The sequence below is a fragment of the Odocoileus virginianus genome, chromosome 2, assembly GCF_023699985.2.
Source record: "Odocoileus virginianus isolate 20LAN1187 ecotype Illinois chromosome 2, Ovbor_1.2, whole genome shotgun sequence".
In the NCBI taxonomy this organism is placed as follows: domain Eukaryota; kingdom Metazoa; phylum Chordata; class Mammalia; order Artiodactyla; family Cervidae; genus Odocoileus; species Odocoileus virginianus.
Genome location: NC_069675.1, coordinates 34,073,646 through 34,097,744, shown reverse-complemented (window position 1 = coordinate 34,097,744; position 24,099 = coordinate 34,073,646). Strand labels below are relative to the sequence as shown.

The window sequence follows — 24,099 nt, the reverse complement described above, 5'->3', positions numbered from 1 at the left end:
AGTAGATGCCCATGTTTGCCTTGTCCTTGTTTTGAGTCTTAGTGAACGCCCACATATTGGGGGTTCACTGAATTCTGTGCTCATGGGTGTTGCAAATTCTATGTGCAGATGGAGTGGCAAGGACAGGAGATGTGTGTATTTTCCATTCTCCTATGCTCATGTTCCATCATCCCACTGAACTTCTCTTACAAAGCATACGTTCAAAGGTAAAATCATTAAGAATTCAAGATAGTGACCTCAGAGTGTTAAAACAAGCATGAGAACCTTCTGAACAAGGGACCCTTTGTGACTGCGCAGGTCGCGTGTGTATGAAGTCAGCATTTGTAGGGGTGCCTGTGCACTCATGAACATCCAATAGTATTTTCCTAGCAAGAAGATGAACACTCTTTTTCATGCTTTCAAATGAACGTCTGGCCTCACAAAATGAAGAGAAGATACTGTTTTAGAAGGATTGTGTTTCAGAAGAGAACTGTTGTCACTCTGCAAGGGAGGTGGTCATTCTTATTTTCCTCCTCTGGAGAGAACTGATGCTGGTAGATTTGCTAGTACCACTCACAAGGCATTAATTGAGCCATTAAGTTTGGAACTACCACTCCAAAACTTTTACTGAAAGGAAATATGGGTGTTCCAATCACAAAGCATCTGAGCTAAGGTATCTATCAACTTCATTTTTATATATAAGAAAGAAGGACTCTAGAAAGGAGCTTTCCTGAGGAGCTTGTAAATGCTTAAAAGTATGTCCTGAGCTTTGTCCTTTAGGACTGCACATAAGGCTAGGGGAGAGAGGGGCTCTCAGATAGCCAAAGAAAGGCTGAGACTTTATTAAATGCTTGAAAATAATGCTTTTGGCAAAAGCAGTTGCTGTTCAGTGGTGAGTAACATCTTGGGTCACATAAATAAATTGCCTGCATCCTGCCTCATCACCTCTGTTAGACATTGATATCACACAGTGTAAAAATGGGTGTTTTATGCAGGGAAAGACACTAACACTTGTGTGCACCATTCTGGAGTCTTTGCTGCTGGTGAATGCTGTGATAATTACACACAAATATTCATTCAGTCTACCAACCATTTCTTTGTAATTGACAGTTCCTGACTCCTGGGCTCACTGGAGAATTATATACTTGGTGCAGCCCAATAAAAGCCAGGAACGGGTTTGTATACATTGCTCTGTCAGGCAGAGTTCTGGGATGCTGGAGTTGTTCATTACAGCCTTTGCTGCATCATCCCACACAACTCCAGTGAGGATTTAGTCACTTGAAGGATTGTTTTCAAGCTTTTAAAGTAAGATGGTTTGCACTCTGAGATAAAAACTAACAGCACTATGAATTTATGGTTCTAGCAATACTGTTCTTAGCCATTTAACAATGTGGACTGGAGACTTTTTTAAATGTTTATTAATCAATACTTACAGGTTGGAACAAATTATTTCCCTCTTTGATTTTGCCCAACAGAAATGGAAATAATTTGAAAAAGATAGTATAGAGACAGTAGGTGGTAAAATGCAAATGGTTTCTGTCTCTGAAACAGAGAAGTTAGGAATATTCAGAGGTTTCTTTTTCCCCTTCTAGTTTCAAACTCAATATAATGTCAGAAATAGTCAACATAATGTATCATCATTATTCAACAAATGAAGCAGTCCCTGTTTAAAAAAAAATATGGTAATTTAGAAACAGCAAACACATGCTATAAACATTCTGGGACTGAAATATTTACCTAAAGCCTTCACTGATCAGTTGAATTTTATGTGCTTTATCAGAGATGCCTATTCCTTAAGTGTCAGAAAAGAAAGGCAAAGGAATGCATGCCATCAGTGTCAGGGAGAGAGAGTTGACTGACACATGGAAACATGATTTCTAACATGCTTTGCTTCCTGTCTCTTAAAAAATGTGGGTAAATGAAAACTCTGAGGTCCTTGCAAGTATCTCGTCTGATGAGTGTTATTAATTTTTTCCTTCATTACTTAGTTATGATTTCAATCTTCTTTCTTCATTTGTTTCTAGACCAAATTCTCAAAATGCATGCCTGTCATGAATCCTCTTTCCAGGCATGCACAATCAGTTTGAGTAAAAGGCCCAGGAACTGTTGTTGGCAATAATTTTTTCCTAATAGGGCTTGCCACTTCTGCTCTGTTTTTGTCATAAACTGCCAAGTTCCCTTTGAACAAGGAGCTATTTATTCCAGCCAAGAGCATTCACCTTCGGGCCCAGGAGACCTGCCCTGACTCCTGCCTTTTCTTCCCCTCCCCAAACATCAGGGTCTCAGCAATATAAGAGTGTTAATATTCCATATTTCATACCTTACAGGATTACAATGAGCATGACATGAGTTAATATACATACTTGGCACCAGACTTGCTTAACATTATTGACATTTCTATTGTAGTATTAGAAAGAGAAAGCAAGTTCTAATTAAAAAATAAAAAATGTATAGACTTTTTAAAAAGTTACCCAAAGCCTTCAATTGGTCCTGTATATACTATCACCTGATTTTATCATCTCCCTCTCTTTCTTGCTACTTCTAAAATTAGCCCTTTGCTTCTTTTCTTCCTTATCTTTCTGTCTCTTGTTCTGTTTTTTCTATAAGGAAAGCTTCTTTTCTTTTCCTAATGTGCTAAATGATTTTGTTAAGGCAGTTCAAGACTGGTGTCCTGCAATGAGTTTGCACTGGTTGTTCCATTTGGCAGTCAGCACCTCTGACTTTTGCGTCCATAGCCCTTTCCTGTGTGATCTGCTGATTTTTATGTGCTTACGTGTGTTACAGCTTTCTCTGATAAGCTTATTTAGATAAATTCCAAAGGACTACTTTTTTCTACATCATACCCATTAAAGCAGTGCCAAATATCTATCTTTCTATCATCTCTCCATACACACAAAGGATACTTAATAAATGCTTGCTAAACAAATAAACTATCATCAGTATGCCTCATCTAGGAGTTACAATGAAAGAATTTCAATTTGAAAATCTAGTTTTTCTTGTGTATTGTTATCCTAGATCTCTGCCTCAGTGTTTCCATGTATACCATATAGAATATTTTCTGTTATGGCTACATAAAAATGCATTTGAGGATGTTTTGCATTTTTTAAAAAATATTTTAATACTAGTACATAAACATTACATTGTTGATGATTCTTCTGGTATCAAACCTCAGATGCTGCCCATGTAGACAGGGGAGAGCAAATATTTTCTTTTAAAAGTTAGGGTCAGATAGTAAACATTTTAGACATTGGCCACACACAGCCTTCATTGACATATATTCCTTAATAATTTTCTTTTAATTTTCCCAACCCTAATAACATTCAAACCATTTTTAGCTTACTGGACAAATACCAAAATGCTGCAGACCATAGTATGTGACTATTGATCTAGATCTCTGAACTTCAGCTCTTGATGGTTCCAATGCACAGAACTTTCAGTACATTCCGCCTACTGTACTCTCTGCAGTTTTTAAAGAGTGAATTTTCCTTGTGGAAATTATTTAAGAAGAGCTGCAAAGATGAAGTATGATTAGTAAGGAACCAGAGGAGTGTTCCTTCAGTATCAAGTTCTCTTCCTGTCATTGCTGGCTTCACAGCAATCCTGTTAACCCTAACAGCTTGTGACAGCTGGCTAATTCATGGAAGCCTCACCAATTAACCTTTGTGATGTCTCCATAGGCCCAGGATAATTGTGTTTGGACTAAATATTCCAGGTGGTGTCTTGACAAGCCTTTAGGGACACTTCTAACACCTGGGGGAGATTCCAGGCATGACACCTGTGGGCTTGACCCTGGAAATTTTCCTTGGAGGACAACTCAAATGCCATGTTTTTCAGAAAGCTTTTCTTACTCTCAAGATCTCATAATTTTCTGAGCCCCATGACACCTGATTGTCACTTTCATGTCTTTTAATACCTTTTCCTGACTTCAACTGTAGCTATTCGAATCCCATTTTTTATCCTCTGTGTTACGGTTTATACATGAAGGTTTGTGTTCTTTTTTATCCTTATGTGTTTTCAATGCCTCTCTTGTGGTAGATGTTCAAAAACATTGAACTGAATTCAAAATCTACTGATACCCAATTAAGTGATATTTTTCCTGCATCTTCTGTTGGCTTTTAAAGAAATGAAGAACAATCCTACTAAATGATTTACTGAGAGTCTTTTTCCATCAAACAGAGCCTAAGGAGAAATGGTTTCCCCACAATATATTTTTCTAGGAGTCTATTCCCTGGCAGTCTTGTCAAGTTTGATACATTTAATCGTTTCTGAGTCTATGATGAATTCTGGAAGTCTGGCACTTAAGTTTTTAGTAGTTATTTTTAGTCAAACTGTGTCCAAAAAAGACCAAAAACTGACTCGGATTTTTTTTCCCTTTGGGGTCAGTTTCCCACATCCTTTCTTTCTCTTTCTGTTCTAAGAACATATTCTAGGGAAGTCAGTTTTGTTCCAACACTAGAGCACCTGTTAATAGCCACTTAACCATCCCAAGGAGGCATAGATCTTCATCCTGGGCCTGTCTGTCATAGTAGGTGTAGAGAAAGCTGGCTTAGTCAAAGGCTTTCTCACCAAACTGGAATATGATCTGACTGCTTGGAGAGGCATCTATGCAAGCAGGCAACAACTTTCCTAAATTCAACCAAAAAGGAAGGGGAAAACATATTCTACTGAAGACTCACACCTTGAAATGTCTTTGGAGAACACAACCGAGTCTTCATATAAACGAAGTTCTTACCTGGTGTGTTTGCTAACAGTAGTTGATGGAGGCAAAGAGAGGAGGAGAAGAAATACCTGAATTAAATGGCCGCTCTGGCAAATTAGTGTGAGAGCAAGTTCTTATTTGACCATCTGGATGATAAGTTATTTGCTGGTGGTCATTCAGAGAAAGTAAAAATTGTCCATTTGATGTGTAAAATGTATTTTCTTCAGTTTTTTGCTTCCCCTGTGATAAACCAGTGAATTTCCCTAAGCTGTTCAGCTGTACTATGGGAATTAAATATCGATTCTAACCTTGTAAATGGGGTAGAATGTGAAGCTGGCTGATGGGCCCCCTAGGGAAGGACACTATGTTTTAGGTCTTTCCTTTATAGAAAACTTAGAGATAAGTTGCTCCATTTCAAAGAATAAAAGTAGACAGACAAGGAAGACTGCCCTTTTCTTAATCAAATTAATATGAACAGGCTGCCTATGGTATGATGAGTACAAAGGAAAAAAAGGGGGCCTATACCTGCCTTTTTGGTGGAGAGTGTCCAAAGTGCTGTTTGCAGAAGTGACAATGAATGTACTGTATTTTAGAATGTGCAGTATGGCAGAGATTATGAGAGTGAATTCTTCCTGTCAGCTGGACCCTTTCGTATCTTGGGTTCGTTGTTAAGTCAGTTCACTTGTGGTCTGTTTCCTCTGTAATTTGGCTTAAAGTTGAGGGCAAAGATAAAATCAGCTTAGAGAGGAAGTTGACAATCTGGTGAATAGCTGTGGCTTTTCTCTTTTAGGCATTAGGCGAGATAACCAAGGATCAAAGCAGCGAATAATATTTCTTTAGGAAATAAGTTTTCTGCTGCTGTTAGATGGTCTTGAATATTCAAAATTGCCCACCAGATAGGCTGACCTACAAATACACAGGGAGACTCGGAGAGCCTCCCTACCTGCCTGAGATTCTTGGAAGCAGTACACAGACTTCTCTGGCCTAGGTGGCAGCAAGGCTCAGTGGGTGGATGGAGACCAGTGTTCGCTGTTCTTTGTGTTTTCTTTTTATGGAAAGCCTTGGGGGGGGGGGGGGGGAGTCTTTTCTCCTTTCATGGAAAATCTATCTTACAAGAGGAGATGAACAGAGTGGAGAAGATAGACCTCCACATGTAAATGAAGTAGTGTATGGATAGATAGAGCAAAAGACTGATTCTTATGTATTGTTTCTTTAATTAAATAGCTTGATGTTTTTCTTTGGACCTCCTCATTATTCTAGTAATTGGCCTATTTTATACATTTTCACATTATTTTGCACAGAATGACACTGTATAAATTTAATTTTTAAAAGTCCTCCTCTTAAATAGTGTCAATCCCAACTAGTTTGGTTCTATTAATGGATCAACTAATTAACTTACTGATATTTTAAAAAATTATTGAGAATACTGTATGCCAGTCCTTGTACTATGTACTGTCAGACAAGAACCAGCAAACTTTTCTATACTAAATTCTTGTACTTTCATGTGATTGTAAGTTTTTATTTTGTTTGCAATTGTACTGTACATACAGTTTGTACAGTAAAACTGAATTTTAATTTCTGAACAGCAATTAGTGTTTCATACTTTTATTAAATGTCCCATGATACCTAAAATGGAGTAAAGCATATAGTACTCAGTTCATTTCTTTTGACTGTCCTCTTTGGTCAAGTTTGAGAGTGCTCTTTATATATTGAGAAACAAAGACTGTTTCTGTACCCACAGGCTGAATTTTTTCTGTGCTGTCTCTTCCCTCTCAACCTGAACTTTGATCATAACTTTATATGGGAAATTTGTAAAATCAGACCTGCCTTGAGAAGTGAGAAATTTGAGAAAGCCCATCCTGAGTTAGGAAGATGACAACCCACTCCAGTACTCTTGCCTGGAAAATTCCATGTACAGAGGAGCCTGGTAGGCTACAGTCCATGGAGTTGCAAAGAGTCAGACATGACTGAGCAACTTCACTTCACACCAGATAAATACGTAAGAAAAAAATACCTGAGGCAAATTTGAGCTAACATCATGAGAAATGGAGCACAAATGAAGTGGTCCAGGTACGTGAACAGTATCCTCTTCAGCTCCTTGTCCTTCTCTGTACCATCTTAATAAGTGGTAATCCTGGAATTGTTCTTTGATTCTTCTCATTTCCTTTCAGTCTATGGCCAACACTTTATCAGGTCCTGTCAACACTACTTCCTGAATCATACCCCCAAACCAACCATTGAATATGACCACTCTGGTTCAAACCACTATTTGTCATCTGGACTTTTGAAGTAGTCTCCCACACAACAGCCACTTTACTTTTAAAAATAGAAACCATTTGATGCTACTTCTGTGCTCAAACCTGTGTTTCATGGCAAAATAAAAGTAAAAATAAAATGCCAAGTTTAAGTATGAAGTTTGGTCTATAAGGCGCTATAAGAACTGGTCCTTGTCTATCAGAGCAATTGTCTTCTGACTGCCTTTCCACCTCTTCCACTCCAGCTACAGTGTTTTCCTGCTGTTCCTTGAGCTTGCTGATCTTATTCACATATCTGGGCTTTTGGACTTGCTATTTCCTCCACTCCAAATGTTTATCTTTAATTTGATTTTTAAATGGCTCTATCGCTCCCTTCATTTAATTTTTGATTCAAATTTTACCTTCTTTGATAGGCCTTGTTTATTTTAGTATTTGAACATAGGCCTAATCATTCTCTTTACTCTGTTTCTTTTAAAATCTATTTTGTAGACTTTTCATCATCTGAGATTGTATTCTTTATTTTTTACTTAGTGTCTTTTTTTCTACCATAATGTAAACTAGATGAAACTGAAGAGTTTTTTTCCCACCCCATGAGTAATGCTGGAACACATAGGTACAAAATAGTAGCTGGAAATACTTGCATGTTCTTGATTGTTCATCCAGGATTTGTAAGTGTATTAAGTTATTTGATCTGTACTTCTATGACATAGGTATTATTATGCTTTATACTTGATAGATGTGGAATGAAGTTTCAGGCACAGATGCCCAGTGTCTCCCAACTATCAGTAAAACTGGATTCAAACCGAAGTCTCATAATTACCACTTAAGTAATATTTAATGTTTTTATTCCCTGGGGACAAAATGTTCTAGTCTAAAGAAATGGTTTTGCAGAAAATCCCAACCAGCTCTCCTAATTACTGTCTGAATATATTATATTCTAAGAACCATAGTTTTAACTTTAGTGTATATATGTGTGTGTGTGTTTATATCTATATCTATCTATCTATATATAGATGTATCAGGCTTCACTGGTGCCTCATATGGTAAAGAATTTGCCTGAAATGCAGGAGACCTGGGTTCAATCCCTGGGCTCAGAAGATCCCCTGGACAAGGGAATGGCAACCCACTCCAGTATTCTTGCCTGGAGAAATCCATGGACAGAGGAACCTGGTGGGCTACAGTCCATGGAGTCACAAAGAGTTGGATATGACTGAGCGACTAACACTTTCACACTTTGTTTCATAGTAGGTATTATACTACCCACTTTATATCACTGAGAGAACTGATTAATCACATATAATATGCTCAGCACAATGCCTTGCACATGTAAATGCTATTGCTATTAATAAATAAAATATTAACTACTTTCACTTAACCCTTTGGTCTCATTTATGGGTATTGCATTATCACAGTTACCTTCTTCCTAGAAAAAAAACATTTCACAGACATTTGGAAATCCAAGGGACTGTAGAGTCATCTTACCCTTACTAGTAGGTGGTATATAAGCATGATTTTTAAATAAAATTTGTTTCTTACAAAGTACTGTGGGAGTTAATGGAAGATATATTTCACCAGTGGAGAGGACATGGCAACCCACTCCAGTACTCTTGCCTGGAAAATCCCATGGATGGAGGGACCTGGTAGGCTACAGTCCATGGGGTTGCGAAGAGTCTGACACGACTGAGCAACCTCACTTTCACTTTTCACTTTCATGCGTTGGAAAAGGAAATGGCAACCCACTGCAGTATTCTTGCCTGGAGAATCCCAGGGGCAGAGGAGCCTGGTGAGCTGCCGTCTATGGGGTTGCACAGAGTAAGTGACTTAGCAGCAGCAACATATTTCACCAGTTTTGGCACAAATCACCCTCCAACTGGTATCAAAAGTCCAATGAATCATTCAACACACTTTATTTTCAATAGAACCACTGAAGAGAAAATGGAAATTTGTCATTTTTCCTTTAAGGACATGCACATTACTGAGTTTTCCATGGGCTTGCTGTGCACACATGACTTTTAAAATGAAAATACTATTCATGTGAAGAGGATGATCAAGGTAGACTGCAACGGATTGTCACTACAGTAGTTTGGGATGTCAGTAATTCTTAAGCTAAAAGGAATGCTTTCATGATTCAAGAGGATGCCTCTAATTTTACATTTGGTGTCATCTTTCATTTGTTTTCCTATTTTGGAAACATTTACCAACTGCACTTATCAGGCGGCTTCTGATTCCTATGGAAGAATGGTCTGTCTGAAAATCTGTGATCCAAGAGGAAGATAGGAGACATTTGTATTTTGATTTCAAAGTATTTTAAAGATTTGATTGTTTATCTGCTGTGAGCTTTTGTATTTCACTATTGTAGGCAGCACACAGAAAAGGCTACTTTGTGTATTTTTTTCTGAGAGACTTGATCAATGAAGCAAGCTTAAAGTACTTTTCCAAAAGAAATAATTACATGTAATTAATATAAATAAATCAGTTGGATCTATTTATTCCCGTCTCCTTACTACAAGAATATATTTAACCTGAGAAGTAAGAACAAGAAGTTTCAGTGCTGTTACTTCACAGGGCAGAATCGCTCAGCGGTATCTGAGGAGTGATTAGCTGTGTCTTTGGTAGCTGCTCTAACTGTCCTGCCCCTTGGGTGCCCTTCGAGGAGGTTGGAGTAGGACTTTTCACCCAGAGAACAATGATACAATCCTTGGATACATGGTCCTAAAATACTATCCTTTGGTTGATTTCTGAACTTCATAAAGTTGTGAAAGTGAACGTCGCTTAGTCATGTCCAACTCTTTGTGACCCCATGGACTATACAGTCCGTGGAATTCTCCAGGCCAGAATACTGGAGTGGGTAGCCTTTCCCTTCCCCAGGGGATCTTCCCAACCCAGGGATTGAACCTAGGTCTCCTGCATTGCAGGCGGATTCTTTAACATCTGAGCCACTTGAAGACACCCTAAATAGACTATTGTAAGTATTTATATAAAATGAAAGTGCAGATGAATTTTTTTATCAACTTGTTCTAAATGACTGGAAACTGCTATCAACAGGCCAATCGATTATATCTGAAATCCTCAAGGTAAAAAGATTCTGCTTAATAAGGGGCAGATACACCTGTCCCCATTTGCTAGAATCCCATGAAAACATGGCCCAAAGGAGGGAAATTCACTTTCAAACTCCTGGGAAGTAAGAAGCATGAAAGATCAAGTATAGAAGGGATATTTTAGAAATTTCAAAGGACAAGAAGAATAAACAATATAGTAATGTGATGTGAACAAAAATTTCAGTGGGAGAAACAAGGGACTGTTCTTATTAAACTGTCATTTGTGGATTAGTCTTGCCACACCTCTGAGCGGACTTCACAGAAAAAAAGAAAAAAAAATCATCTCTTCTACCTGTGATTCTTTTGACTGGTGCTTTCTAAAGTTCTTGGGAGGTAGATCACACTGGGAAAATTGAATCAATTCATTCATTCTCAAAACATAGAACTCTTCATTACTCATCTTTGCTGAGCTGGGCTATAATTCTGATTCCCATGAAAATTTCTTGGCTTGGGAGAAGACATCTGTGTCACTAAGGCAGTAAGATGTACCACCCAATGAATTCAGGGCTTTCTTTCATCAAAATATAGCACTGAGGGTAAATTATAATAATCAAGATTTGGCCCTTAACGGAAGCCAGTCTGCAAGCAAATCTGAAGTGAACATTCTTGAAATCTGTTATTGAAGTCACCTTAAATCTCCTAGGATCCATGGACTAGGAAAGTCCCAGGTATAGCACTCCAAGTTTCTACAAATATTCTCTTTGTACAAAAGCATGCTTTTTACAAGTACTATACCATCAAAGAATAGAAGGAAGAAAGGCATAGAGTTGCAGTGACACACACTATTGTCATTCATACTAGCCATTCTGCAGACTTTATGTCACCAGTCATTTTCCTTTCCTGCTAATTTGCATGGTTGCTTCTTCACTGGGTAATTTTCTATGTGTTAAGCTTTGAGTAATTCATTATACCACTCTCCTCCCCTTCCTTGTTTATTTATCACAGAGCCTATAAAGCTCAGTGACATTTGACTTTGCTCTGTTGCTGACTGGATCATGGAATGCAGAAAACCTGCGTGTATCATTGAGTATATCTCTGAGTGTTGGTCTCAGCATCATGTCAAATCACGGGGTCAGCCTCTCTCATCATGTCACATCATATCATGCTTGATGTAGACACATGGCTTGATTCTAAGTATCCACATGTAATCAGGAAGTGAGCATTCACAGCAGTCTGAGCAGTGCTTTCAGATAACAGGAAACAGAGCAGATTGACCTCTCCATTTTTACCACTGCAGTTATAATGGACCCTGTTAGAAGTTGTGCATATATATGTATGTATTCACATCTCATTGATAAAACAAAATTATCTGTACAAGACAGGCGTTTTCTTTCTGAATTCTTCTCATAATGATGAGGCAGTGCCCCTCCTGGGTTTATTACTGTGGTGATAAGATCTAATTCCTGGAACCAGGTATTAATCTAAAGGATTCTATTGACAGAATGAGCTACATGATCGTTATTAGGGATTTGCAATGTGACAATCAATCTAAGGCTATTCCAAAAAAAGTTAGACTAGGCCATTGAGAGATTATTTCTGCAAAATGTCTCCACTATAAAATCAATCCAACCTGATACATTAGGCTTCTGTTGCTTGATAAATCAGGAGTATGAATATATTAACCAGTAACACTGAATACTTCCAATTTTAAATTTTGCCTTGATTAAGAACTTTAAGGCACTGAATATTAGTCCTCGAAACTCCTTTGCCTTTAATCCTCCATCCTTAAATCTTTTCCACATTAGAAGCTAATAAAAACTAATCTGAATAAAATAAGATTCTTGAAAATTAATGAATGAAGTAATTAATGAATAATAAGTTGATGAACCTATATTGTTCATATTTGTTATGTTCCCAAAAACCCAAGAATCTACAATAGAGAGAGATGGGCATGTTTCCAAACTTTCACCAGTGGAGAAGTAGGTTGTTCTTTCAAGAATGTGGAAGCTGACATATGTTTCCCTGGGAACTCAGGAGTGTTAGATGGAGGTATTACCCTGGTCATCAGAAGCATTAACGTTCATAAGCACTGGTGGTGCGATGAAGCTTTCCTCAGTGCTCTCAGCCTCCTGTTCCATAGCCCTTCTGCTCATTTTACTCCAGATATTTAGTTTTCTCCATTATGCTTCTCTTTCATTCTCTATCCAAGCTTCCTCTCCTAGCTATGCCTGACAACTTAATGTGCTATTCTTCTCAAGCAATTTAATAAGAATCAAAATCTTATGTGCAAAAAAAAAAATCTTATGTGCAGAAATGAAGTAATGATTATTGGATAAGTGAGGAGTGTTTAGGAAACAGTAGACTGAATTGGTTAACCCTGAAATGATAAACGTGGTTAAAAAAAGTATGCTCTATTTTTACGTAAATTTATCTTTGGTCTCTAACATTACTCTAAAGTATTTACATTGCCATTAGCTAATATTATTTATCACAGACTCACTGGTAGGTTGTGTTTTAATATGCTATTGTGAAAAAGACTTCCTTATTTCAGTTGATTGTAGATTCAGCATGCATATGTTATCACCGCTCTTGATCAAGAGCAGTAATATTCCCTTTGTTCTCTGTGCTGATCCTGCTACATCTGGAATACTGAATTCACTTTCAGATGCCTTATGATTGTGTATTGGACCATTCCAGTTGGATTAAAAATAAAAGATCAAATGTATATGTGTATTGATATAAAAAGACATTGTTTGCTTAAATTTAAGGATACTGTAAGAAACTGTCAGTTTACTAAAAGGGATCCAATGGCTCCTGGAATAGCCTTTCTGATGTGGGGTAAGAGTGAAATTGAGTTAAGATTGGATTAGGGTTAGAATGAGGTGAAAAATGGGCTGGGAGTGAGCACAGCATGTGCCTAGGGTGATATTGGGTACCAGTTGAGCTTTAGGCAAATTTAGAGTGTTGGGGGATGGGAGGAAGCCCATGAGTGAGTCTAGAGAGGACCAGGGAATATTTTCAAGCTTGCATAGCAGATTGATGCATTCTAGTGGATTTAGGGCACATGTCAGGCTTACCAGCATAATACCTTTAGAAAGAGTCAACTAACAATGGACAAAATCAACCTTAGCAGACTGCTCCTGAACTTTTTCACCATCTTTATTATATTCAGTCATCTGAGCATCTCTTATGTCTGCCTCAGCTGCTGCTATTTAGTCGCTAAATCGTGTCTGACTCTTTGCAACTCCATGCACTGGTCTGCAAAGCTCCTCTGTCCATGGGTTTTCCCAGACAAGAATACTGGAATGGGTTGACATTTTCTCCTCCAGGGGATCTTCCCAACCCAGGGATTGAACCTGCGTCTCCTGCCCTGCTGGTAGATTCGTTAGTGCTGAGCTACCAGCTCTTATGCCTGAAAGTATGTGTGTTAGTTGCTCAGTCATGTTCAACTCTTTGCGATCCCATGGACAGGTAAATTGTAGCCCACCAAGCTCCTCTGTCCATGGAATTCTCCAGGCAAGAATACTGGAGTGGGTAGCCATTCTTTTCTTGAGGGAGATCTTCCTGACCCAGGGATTGAACCCAGGTCTCTTGAATTTCAGGCAGATTCATTACCATCTGAGCAGGAAAGCTCTTTTGCTTGTGTGTGTGTGTGTTAGTTGCTCGGTCATGTCTAATTCTTTGTGACCCCATGGACTGTAACCCACCAGGCTCCCCTGTCCATGGAATTCTCCATTCAAGAATACTAGAGAGGGTTGCCATTCCCGCCCAGGTCTCCTGCATTGCAGGCAGATTCTTTACTATCTGAGCTACCAGAGGAGCTCAAATGATCCTCAAATATGGAAAGGGAATTGATAAAGATGTTAAGGATTAAGAGTTACCCCAGGCTTAACTGTGTAAGTTGGGAGTTTGTGTCAGGAAAAATAATTGAGAAGCTATAGTTCTTGTCACCTAATAACTGAAATGAGGGGCATAACATGAAATGAACAGCTCTCTTGGCCTTGAACTTATCAGATGGCAGAGTTTAAATGGGTACCTAGAGTTTTGTGGGAGATATTTGAGGGAAGCTTTCTAATAATAAGGGCTATGCAGCGATGGTATGAATACCCTTATAAACAGGGGGTTACCCATTTCTACACATGTGCAAGAAGAGGCTGGTGAGCTTTGCCTTGAATTGGAAATGTTATTGGGGGATCTCAAAGGTCTTTTCTGAGACTGTGATTCTGAGAGGCTTTGAATTCTTCAACCATGAGTTTCAAGATTTTCCTGTTTCAAAATTTTCCCTGAATCTGAAAATTCAGATCACTGAATTTTCTTCTTGAGGTAAAAGCAGAAGTAAAGGAGGTAATGTCTCTAAAGCATCTAGCACATACCCCTTTTTCCTAATCACTGTCTTCCTTTGATTCTTAAAGAAAACATATCAGAAGAAAATTGAGTAATTGAATAGGATGTGCTGTCTAACACAGAAGCATTTCTGTTGGATGAGAAATAGCCAATCAGGCAATGGAAGATTTATGGTGTGACTTACAAACACAGTTTATTGAACAGTTTCATTTTAGGCTTCCCAAACTGTTGCTGACCACCAGTTCTTTGTACTTCTATTTTTGTTCATTTTAAAAAAGCAGTTTGAAGCTCCAGCTGCTAAGCCAGGATGCTCTTTTTCACTGGCAGCATGTTCCTCTATTGGCAGAATCCACAGGCAATTGCTTTGATGCTTTTTGGAGTTACATTTGGTCTCTGTCATAGTTCATGCATAGATAAGCTGATTGGGTTGTCTGGTTGGTCCCAGACGCTTTTGGCTTTAATGCCCCATCAATTCTGTTTGAAAATGAAGTCCTGGGCCAATCTTGGGTCTCAGGAGACACTTGCAGATGACTTGTTCATGATCAAAAGGCAACATAATTTCCTGATGTCCATATGCTTTCTCTGGAACTTCTTTTGGTGTCCTCAAAAGTGATGTTTCTTATAAGTTGATGAAAGATCATCATTTAGAAAAGGTCTCTAAGCTTCAGAAGTGTTTCCTTAAGTGTTCCTGCAAGTGAGAGTATTGAGGGCTGAACTGGTTTCTCAGAACTCCAGGGAGTGGGTTCTAGAATCCAGAGCCAAAAAATCATCCCCCACAGAAATAAAAAACTGGGTTTATTGTTTACTTTTGCATCATGATTATATTAGGTGGGGATTTGCAGAGTAGAAATTATCCTCATTTTTCAGTCTTACATTAATAGCTGATTCACATAATTCCTCCTATACAGTTATTTGCAAATCATTTTGTTATAAAGAAATTCAAGGGGCTAGGTAAACCAGTGGTGTGATCATGTACAACATAGATTTGCTGGAACTAAGGCTTTAAAGATTGACAGAAAACCTCCAAATGGCATCTTTGAACTCCATCTGACATTCTATGTGTTTACTTTTTAATGGGCAGAAGATTTAAACATAAATTTCACCAAAGAATATATACTGGTGGTAAATAAGAACACAAAGAAATACTCAACATTTTCACTCATTAGGGTTATATAAAATCACAATGGGGTACAAATATGCTCTAAAATTTGCAAAAATTAAATTAACTGACCAAAGTAAGTTTTGGCAAGGATGTGGAGGAAGTAGAACTCTCATGCACTGCTCGTGGGAATGAAAACTGTACAAACACTCTGGAAAACTGTTTGACAATTTCTTAAATAGTTAAGCATGCACTTACTGTATAAGTTAGCCATTCCATTCTTAGAAATTTACTCAAAAGGAAAAAAAAACAACTCAGCACTGTCTGTGTATATGCAAATGTTCATAGCATCTTAATTTGTAATAGCCAAAAACTGGAAGTGACTTAATGTCCTTCAAGGAGTGAATTGATAAAACAAATTGTGATCAATGAATTACTACTCAGCAATAAATTTTAAATGATTAAAATATATGTGTATGAGAGTGTATGATGCTCTATATGTTACACACTTGTGCATCTCTTTAGGAGCAGGTATGGAAGGCAGATAAAGATCCTTCTGTTTTCTACATTTATTTTCCAAGAAGGACACATCCAACTAGAGGAGAGGATGCCAAAGCTGAGCAGCAGGATTGCTCTAAGAGCCAGAGTCCGTGCTCTTTGTGGTCCAAGAGGGACAGTGTGGCACTTAAATAATGGGCTTATTCAAGTTGAGCTTTTGAGTCTCATTTTTCTTTCCCCAACAAACAATCCCCTTTTTTTTGGGGGGTGGGAGAGATGGTTGGGCTAGCTCTGTGTACAGTCCTGATTGAAATGATTCCCACCTTGCATGTAACAGAGGAGGAATGATAAAATCCCTAATTAGAAAAATTTAAGAAAACCACATAAACCTTTGAAATAATGCTTTCATTTGTGTAAGGAAGAAAAATGAAGATGACAGTGCAAATTCATAAAGTTTTTGGGTGGTGTCAAGGAGCAAATCATTTCCACTTTAAATAAAACAGCTGGGAGTCCTACAAACAGCTCAAAAGTAGAAACAGTGAGATCAAAGCCATCTGTCAGCTACCTGTTCTTATCACTCATCTTAACCTTTGCCTTCCAGGGTTGTGAGCATTCCGGAGACTGTTTGAAAGAAGTGCATGTCTCACAAGCAGCCGTAATCAGGATGCAAACTACTGAACTGAAATAGTGAACTCGTCAACAATGATTAAAGTTAGATAGTATTTTTAGAAAGGGGAAGGCTCTGTGTTGGTACTTTATGCAAGTGATTTGAAAAATTTATTTCAGCAAACCTAAGTTTGATATTATACCACCCTTACTCTACAAAGTGAGGCAGTATAAACTGTCCAAGCTCATATAGCAATCCCATGGACAGAGGAGCCTGGTGGGCTACAATCCTTGGGGTGGCAAAGAGTCAGACATGACTGAATTGACTTAGCATGCACTCACTCATACAGCTGGTAAATGTTGGGCTGAGATTGGACTCACTTGGACCTCAGACTGACTAAAATCTCACTCTTTCCAAGTCTTCTGTTTTCTTTTTTGTTTTTGGTTTTTTGTCCATATTGAGTCTTTTAATTTCCTGTCTTTTTATACAATTCTCAGCTTAGTCATTAGTTAAGCGTATCACTCTAAGTTGTTCATGATAGTCACCAATCAAACTCATTTCTTTAAAATACATTGGCTATTTATCAACCATCATACTACTTGTCTTCTAAGCCGCATTCACTCTTGTTGAAATATTTTCCCTTGGCTTCCTGGTCATTATCTGTTTTTCTTTTCTTTTTTTTTCCATTTATTTTTATTAGTCGGAGGCTAGTTGCTTTATAGACATTGTAATTGTTCTCTCTCTCAGCAGGTTTCTTTTATATTTGCTTTGTATTGTTTAAGTATGAACTTGAAGGACTTTCCTAACAGTTACCTATCTCTATTTTCCAGAGATCTATCATCACAGAAATGATTTAAAATATTCAGATGCATGAAAATTTGGTGTTACTTTCATATATCTAATTGTCTATAGGCATCTAGGTCTGGATATTCTAGGGGCACCTGAATTCAAGAAGTCAAAACCTGAAAATTATCTTTCACACTGATATTTCTGTTTTATTTTTCTTGGTTTCTGTGAATGTCCTAAGCCTCCACCCAAACTGCTAATCTCTAAACCAGGGTTTTATCCTAGATGTCCTTTCTTTAGCTTTCTCTTATCTGTTTCCCCTTCACATCCCTTCAACTAGTGCTTCATTTAAAGTCCTTTACCTTTTCTCACCTGCATTATTCCATATTGCATTGCCAATCTTCCTGCATGCAGCCTAGTACCTCCTAGATCCAAATTCTCTACTACAACTAGAGAGAGAGCTTTTGAAAAATAAGTAATATGATGTTTTATTCCCCTTCAAGACTCCAGACTTTTTAGGGCATCAGAGAAGGCCATCCGTGGTTTTATCTTCTTTACTATTTCCAGATTTCCATTGTGTTATGTTCTTCTGGCATTTCATCCCAAAAGCAGATACATCTACTTGAAATTTTCCAATTTTGTTTTTTGTCATACAGCTCATTCTGGTACATCGTTCCCATTCTCGGCATTTATTTACATAGTAGAAGGTACCTGTTTATCTTTCAATATTCAGCTCAACAATGAATGCCTTTCCAAAGCCATTCTAACATGTTCCTATAGATAGATATCTCCAGCTAAGCATTCTCTGTTTCCTCTCTGTATTCAGATGTCTGTTGTTGCAAGCATAAGTTATTTCCTTCTTTACTTTTCCATCTTCCTTGACTGTAAGTTCCTGATGGCAAGATCTGTGGCACCAGGATCTAGCCAGGGCATGGCTCAGTCAGTTCGCAGAAGCTTTGGGGAAATAAATAAATTGAGAGTGAAACAAAGATCTCAAATCTAAAGACTCTAAAAGACAGCATTCTGGCAATGATCTAAAGGAATAGATCAATAATGAACTGAAAAATGAGTTCGCCTAAAACAGTGTCAAAAACAACAATTTCATCCCTAATAAAGTGGATGAGTATATTATCTTAACAAGATGTTGGGTCTAATTAATGTTGATAAAACAGAATTTTTTTCATGCCCATTATGAACCTGCATAAAGTAGACCAATGTAATGGCAAGCACCTAAGAAAATTAGAAATGATTCATTATAAGTGAGATATCATTAAAGAAAAAATTTTAGAAAAATCAAATATCAAAAAACTGATAAGCTAAATTGCCTATATTTACATATATTAATCATTTATTTTCCCCAACTCTCTGTATTTAGCTCATTTGGAAGTCATCTACAAGTTACAGCTGTTGCTTAAGTCATAAGTGTTTCTATATTCTGAGATAATAAAAATAAATTTAGACTCCAGTGCCTCAAAACATAATCAAGTTCCATATAAACTTCATTGCTTAAGGGCAGTGCAGAAAGTGAGAGTGTATGGTCTTAACAACTTGGGCTTCTAAGAAATGCAAGTTGTTCTCTTTTCCTTTGTTTCTGCTTAAACCACTCTCTTTTGAGTGCACCTTTTGTAGTTCACTATTGGATGATCTATTTTTGTTTTCTTCAAATTGATGTCATTTGGTTAGAATAAAAAGCATATAGGTTCACAAATGACAATTTTTAACTGGGAGAAAATAGATTAAATAAAACCAGGGTATAGGCACCAAAGACCTTATGTCTTTTCATGGGGGTTTGGAACAGGGTACCAACAACTGAAGCACCCTTGCCTCCGTGGTGAGGGCCCATGAGTTCTGACACTCAAATGTACAGCCAGCTGCCTTACCTCACATTCATGTGAATGTGGACAAGTTGTTTTAGTTTGGTAAATAGTTCTTAGGCATTGTTAGAAGCACATTTATACAGGTCAATCTTTTAAATTGTAATTGATCTGGTCTACATTTGTTGACCTTTTCCAGTCCTGTGGCCACTGCTGAGTTTTCCAAATTTGCTGGCATATTGAGTGCAGCACTTTTGGTGTTGGAGAAGATTCTTGAGAGTCCCTTGGACTGCAAGGAGATCCAACCAGTCCATCCTAAAGGAGATCAGTCCTGGGTGTTCATTGGAAGGACTGATGCTGAAGCTGAAACTCCAATACCTTGGCCACCTGACGCGAAGAGTTGACTCATTGGAAAAGACCCTGATGCTGGGAGGGATTGGGGGCAGGAGGAGAAGGGGAAGACAGAGGATGAGATGGCTGGATGGCATCACTGACTCGATGGACATGAGTTTGAGTGAACTCTGGGAGTTGGTGATGGACAGGGAGGCCTGGCGTGCTGCGATTCATGGGGTCGCAAAGAGTCGGGCACGACTGAGCGACTGGACTGACTGACTGACATTTGTTAACATTTACTCATGGTGGTGACACTGTCCCAGTGGTTTGTAGTTTGTACTTTAATTGTTCCACATGTATATGTGTATACTCAACACAGTCAGAGTTACTGAGTAGCTCTTCTTTTTTGCCTCTCTTTATTTTTCCTTTCTTCATCTTTGAGTTATTTTTTGCCTCTTCCTGCATTCACTCACTCACTCAAGTCCACTCTGAATATTAACCAGGTACTGAGCTCCTCAGTTCTGGGCTTGTACCCTATGCCTTTTCTTTAAGAAAGGCAGCTGTGCCCTTGATAAAAATCCTTTCTCCTCACACTTCCCCCTCTTTCCTTCATGCTGCCATTCCGTCCTCCCCTCTCTGAAGTTGTGCATCCTATCATCTATTGGGTAGATATTGCGTGTCAGGTCCTGTATGGTCACTGCAAATATATTATTACATCACTTCACATAATCACCTATGAAGGAAAACCAATTACCTCATATTTCATCCAGGAGAAAAACAGAGCCTGGTGTAAATTGCCTCAAAGTTTAGAGTTAGTGAGTAGATAGGCCATGAACAAAATCCAGTTTGTGTCTGACTCAAAAGTCCATTCTCTTCTATTGCTTCATTTCTACTTCTTTAATAGATTTTTAACTTAACTTACAACTTCTAAAAGTTTTAGAAATCAAGACACTGAACTTGTTACGAGGGCTTTTTTATGGCTATGACATCTCTAATGTTAGTTTGGCTTTCAGAGAGATTACTTTTCAAAATGAATTTGTAGAAAAGTGGGGAGTGTACATGGAAGAGTGATTGTTTTCAAAATTCAATTGAATGCTTACACTTTTATAACTAAAACAGTAATTGGAACATAAAATATTTTGACATCACTTAGTTTTTATTTTAGAGCAACAGGTCCTTTAATAAAGGATCTGTTTAATGGAGACCTTTACAAATTGAACAAATACAGAGCTCTCTCTCCCAGTCTGACAGGAAGGTCAGCCATCTGCCCTCAGAATTTGAATGATGGGGCTGTCAGTTAGGTTGGTATTTGAAATCAAACTATTGCTATGAATTTCTAAATTACAAAGTGAAGAGAGGATGGTTGGTTTATCAGGATGATATGGAAATTATCTTCAAATTCTTTCCCCTAAATGTCCCAGTTTAGAAGCCACGAAGTATTTTCTCTGGTTTGGGCAATACTAGACCATCTCTCAATCAAACTAAAAAAATAAAGTAATTTCTTGTTTTAAAACAGTAACTATTCCCTCAGATTCCAGTGTGCGTTTAACACTGTGCTCGATATTATGGATAATATAAATATACTTTGAGATATGATACTTGGGCCCAATCTAAAACATTTGGGCTTGCAGTAGAGTTGTTGAAATAAATATTTATCAGTTCCAAGAGATTTTGAAGATCAAGAGAGGAATAAACTCCACAAGTTAAGTTCTTTACTTTGTGGAAAATTTTTGTTAGGGTATTTTTTTTTTTTTTTTTTGATTACAGCAACACACTCACAGCCTCAAATAGAATACAAACTGACATAATGATAGTAGATTCCACTTCCAGTGCATGATACCAACTTATCGAATAGTCTAGGTTGCAATGATACAGAGACATTTGTATCTAAGAGAAAACTAAAATGTTCTTAGTATAGTAAATGTGCTTCTAAGTGGGGAGACACATCAAATACCATTTTAACATTCTTAGTACTATGGCAGGATATATGGGTATGTTGGAGGGGCAGTATGTGTGGAGCAGAAAATACAAATGAGATGGAAATGAACTTATAGAGATATATGCAAGAAGTCTCTCAACACTATGTCATTAAAGACAATAAACAGTGTCACCTTCTAATCTTTCATCTTAAAACTGTGTAGATTCATAATTAGAGTTAGATTTTGGATTTTTCACCTTTCCTCTAATTAAGAGGTAAAGCCACATTTAGCTTGGTGGTTGCCTTACCTGTTGATGCTAGATATTAGACAGAGCCCTAAGATATTGTTGTTATGGTGATAAGAAGGGAAAGGGAATTATACATTCTTTTGTAATGTGTAGGGTATTTGAATCACAAAGCCATCTGGTGAAAGCCTTTTAATGTGGGATTGATGTGTCATACTGCCCACTCCATCATGCTGGCATGAATGATGAGGTCAATAAACGTTCCATATAGCTGGTAAGTCAGAGTGGTCTCTATCCTTAGTACTTTAGGGAAGAAGAACCAAGGGACCATTCATTATTATGTAAATGAAATGTATTAGTAATTATAGTTTTCCTTTCATTCAAGTTCAGTTAGGCATTTGGATGCAGCTTTGGCATAATTTTGTAAAAAAATGAAAAAATTTGGAGCAGATTTGCAATGACACTGTATTTTACTTTATATGTGTTAACTCTGTGGTTGGAATTTGAATGAACCTGATTTTTTTTTTTTATGGCCTTGGAAAAGAGGGAACATTATATGATATATGACATCTTGGTTTTCATAGTTCTCTGAAATCTGGTTAATGCTTTCCTGATTTTCCATGTTATATACATTAAAGATCAGTTGACTAGGCAAATTGTGAATACCAGTCTCATTTTTTATTACAAATAAATTAGGTAAATTTATCAGTAGACTAGGTAGCCTTTAAAAAAACACACAATTTTATTTGTTCAGCTAACCCAATTACTATTATTTTCCTAGAAAAATATGTTATGTGGTTATATCCAACCCCAAATGTAATGATTTGGGAATGTAATTCCAAAATTATTACATCTAACTATAATTTCAAAGGTCTATAACTTTTAAGATTTTATGTAAATGTAGGAAAAAGACCATAGTGTATAATCAAAAGGGTTGTAGTAGAAAAAATTTGAGTCAATCCATTTTCAAGATAGATTATGATAATTATAATGATCATGGATATGGGTAAATTGGATTTGTTAAAAATAACAATTTTTGTCCTAATCTCATTTTCCTCTCTTTATTTTTAAGTCCTGAACAGCAATTTAATTCTTTCAGCCTCCTTTTTCCCTTTCTCTTTATATCCCCACTCTTCAAGTCAATCAGGAATTAATTCCTCTTATCTCCTTGCAACATTCTTGAATCTTATCTTACCATTTTCTTTCCTGTGCTACCAATCATATCTAGGCCTTTACTTCCTCCTACTTAGATTATTGCTTTGTTCTCTAAAATAGTTTCTCTACTACTAATACTGTTTCCCAAAAGGTCACATTTTTATATAGTTTTTGGATTAATCTTCCAAATGGAGAATTTTCATTAAGTGTTTCTTTAAAGCAAAACTCTTTTACACTCACTTTACAATTTTCACCTTTACAATGAAGGCCCACTTCCTGTCCTAGTGTATGTGATATTCCATCATTCCCCTATATCTGCATTCCCAACCCTATCCTTGCTTTAATCCTCTTCTAGATCCTATGCTAAGCCAGAATGGTTTAACAGCTGCAACATTCCACCTTCTAATGTGTTCATTCACCCTGTCCCCAGCAATCCAATTTGTACTGTCTTCATTTAATTCCATTAAAACCTAAGATACAAGTTTTACCTCCTTGATAAGAAAAATATTTGATGAAACTACTCTGCAATGCTTCTGTCTACTTCTGAGCTTTCCTAGCACTCATGTCTATACACCTTCATGGTTATCTGAAGAATGCGTGTGTTTGTATATGTGTATTTATATATGTACATACATATGCATTCATATACATACATCTTTCTCAAGCATCAGTTCAGTTCAGTTGTTCAGTGATGTCTGACTCTTTGTGACCCCATGGACTACAGCATGCCAGGCCTCCCTGTCCATCACCAACTCCCGGAGTTTACTCAAACTCATGTCCCTTGAGTGGGTGATACCATCTAACCATCTCATCCTCTGTTGTCCTCTTCACCTCCTGCCTTCAATCTTTCCCAGCATCAAGGTCTTTTCCAATGAGTCAGCCCTTCGCATCAGGTGGCCAAAGTATTGGAGTTTCAGCTTCAGCATCAGTCCTTCCAATGAATATTCAGGACTGATTTCCTTTAATGGACTGGTTGGATCTCTTTGCTTTCCAAGGGACTCTCAAGAGTCTTCTCCAACACAACAGCTCAAAAGCATCAGTTCTTTGATGCTCAGCTTTCTTTATATTTCAACTCTCACATCCATATATGACTACTGGAAAAACCATAGCTTTGACTATATGGACCTTTGTTGGCAAGTAATGTCTCTGCTTTTTAATAAGCTATGTATGTAGGTCATAACTTTTCTTCCAAAGAGCAAGTATTTTTAAATTTAATGGCTGCAGTCACCAGCTGTAGTGATTTTGGAGCCCCCCAAATTAAAGTCTGTTACTGTTTCCACTGTTTCTCCATCTATTTGACATGAAGTAATGGGACCAGATGAAATGATC

General features: G+C 37.5%; 2 long non-coding RNA genes across 2 annotated transcripts in view; both read left to right on the top strand.

Moving 5' to 3' along the window:
* The window catches only part of LOC139037103 (uncharacterized), a 223,736-nt gene that overhangs the window by 24,463 nt on the left and 175,174 nt on the right, over positions 1–24,099 (top strand). The gene's annotated exons all lie outside the window — the stretch shown is intronic.
* LOC139037101 (uncharacterized) lies at positions 322–16,650 on the top strand. The gene is made up of 2 exons (XR_011489918.1): positions 322–652; positions 16,514–16,650. It is a non-coding gene; the product is annotated as an uncharacterized lncRNA (long non-coding RNA).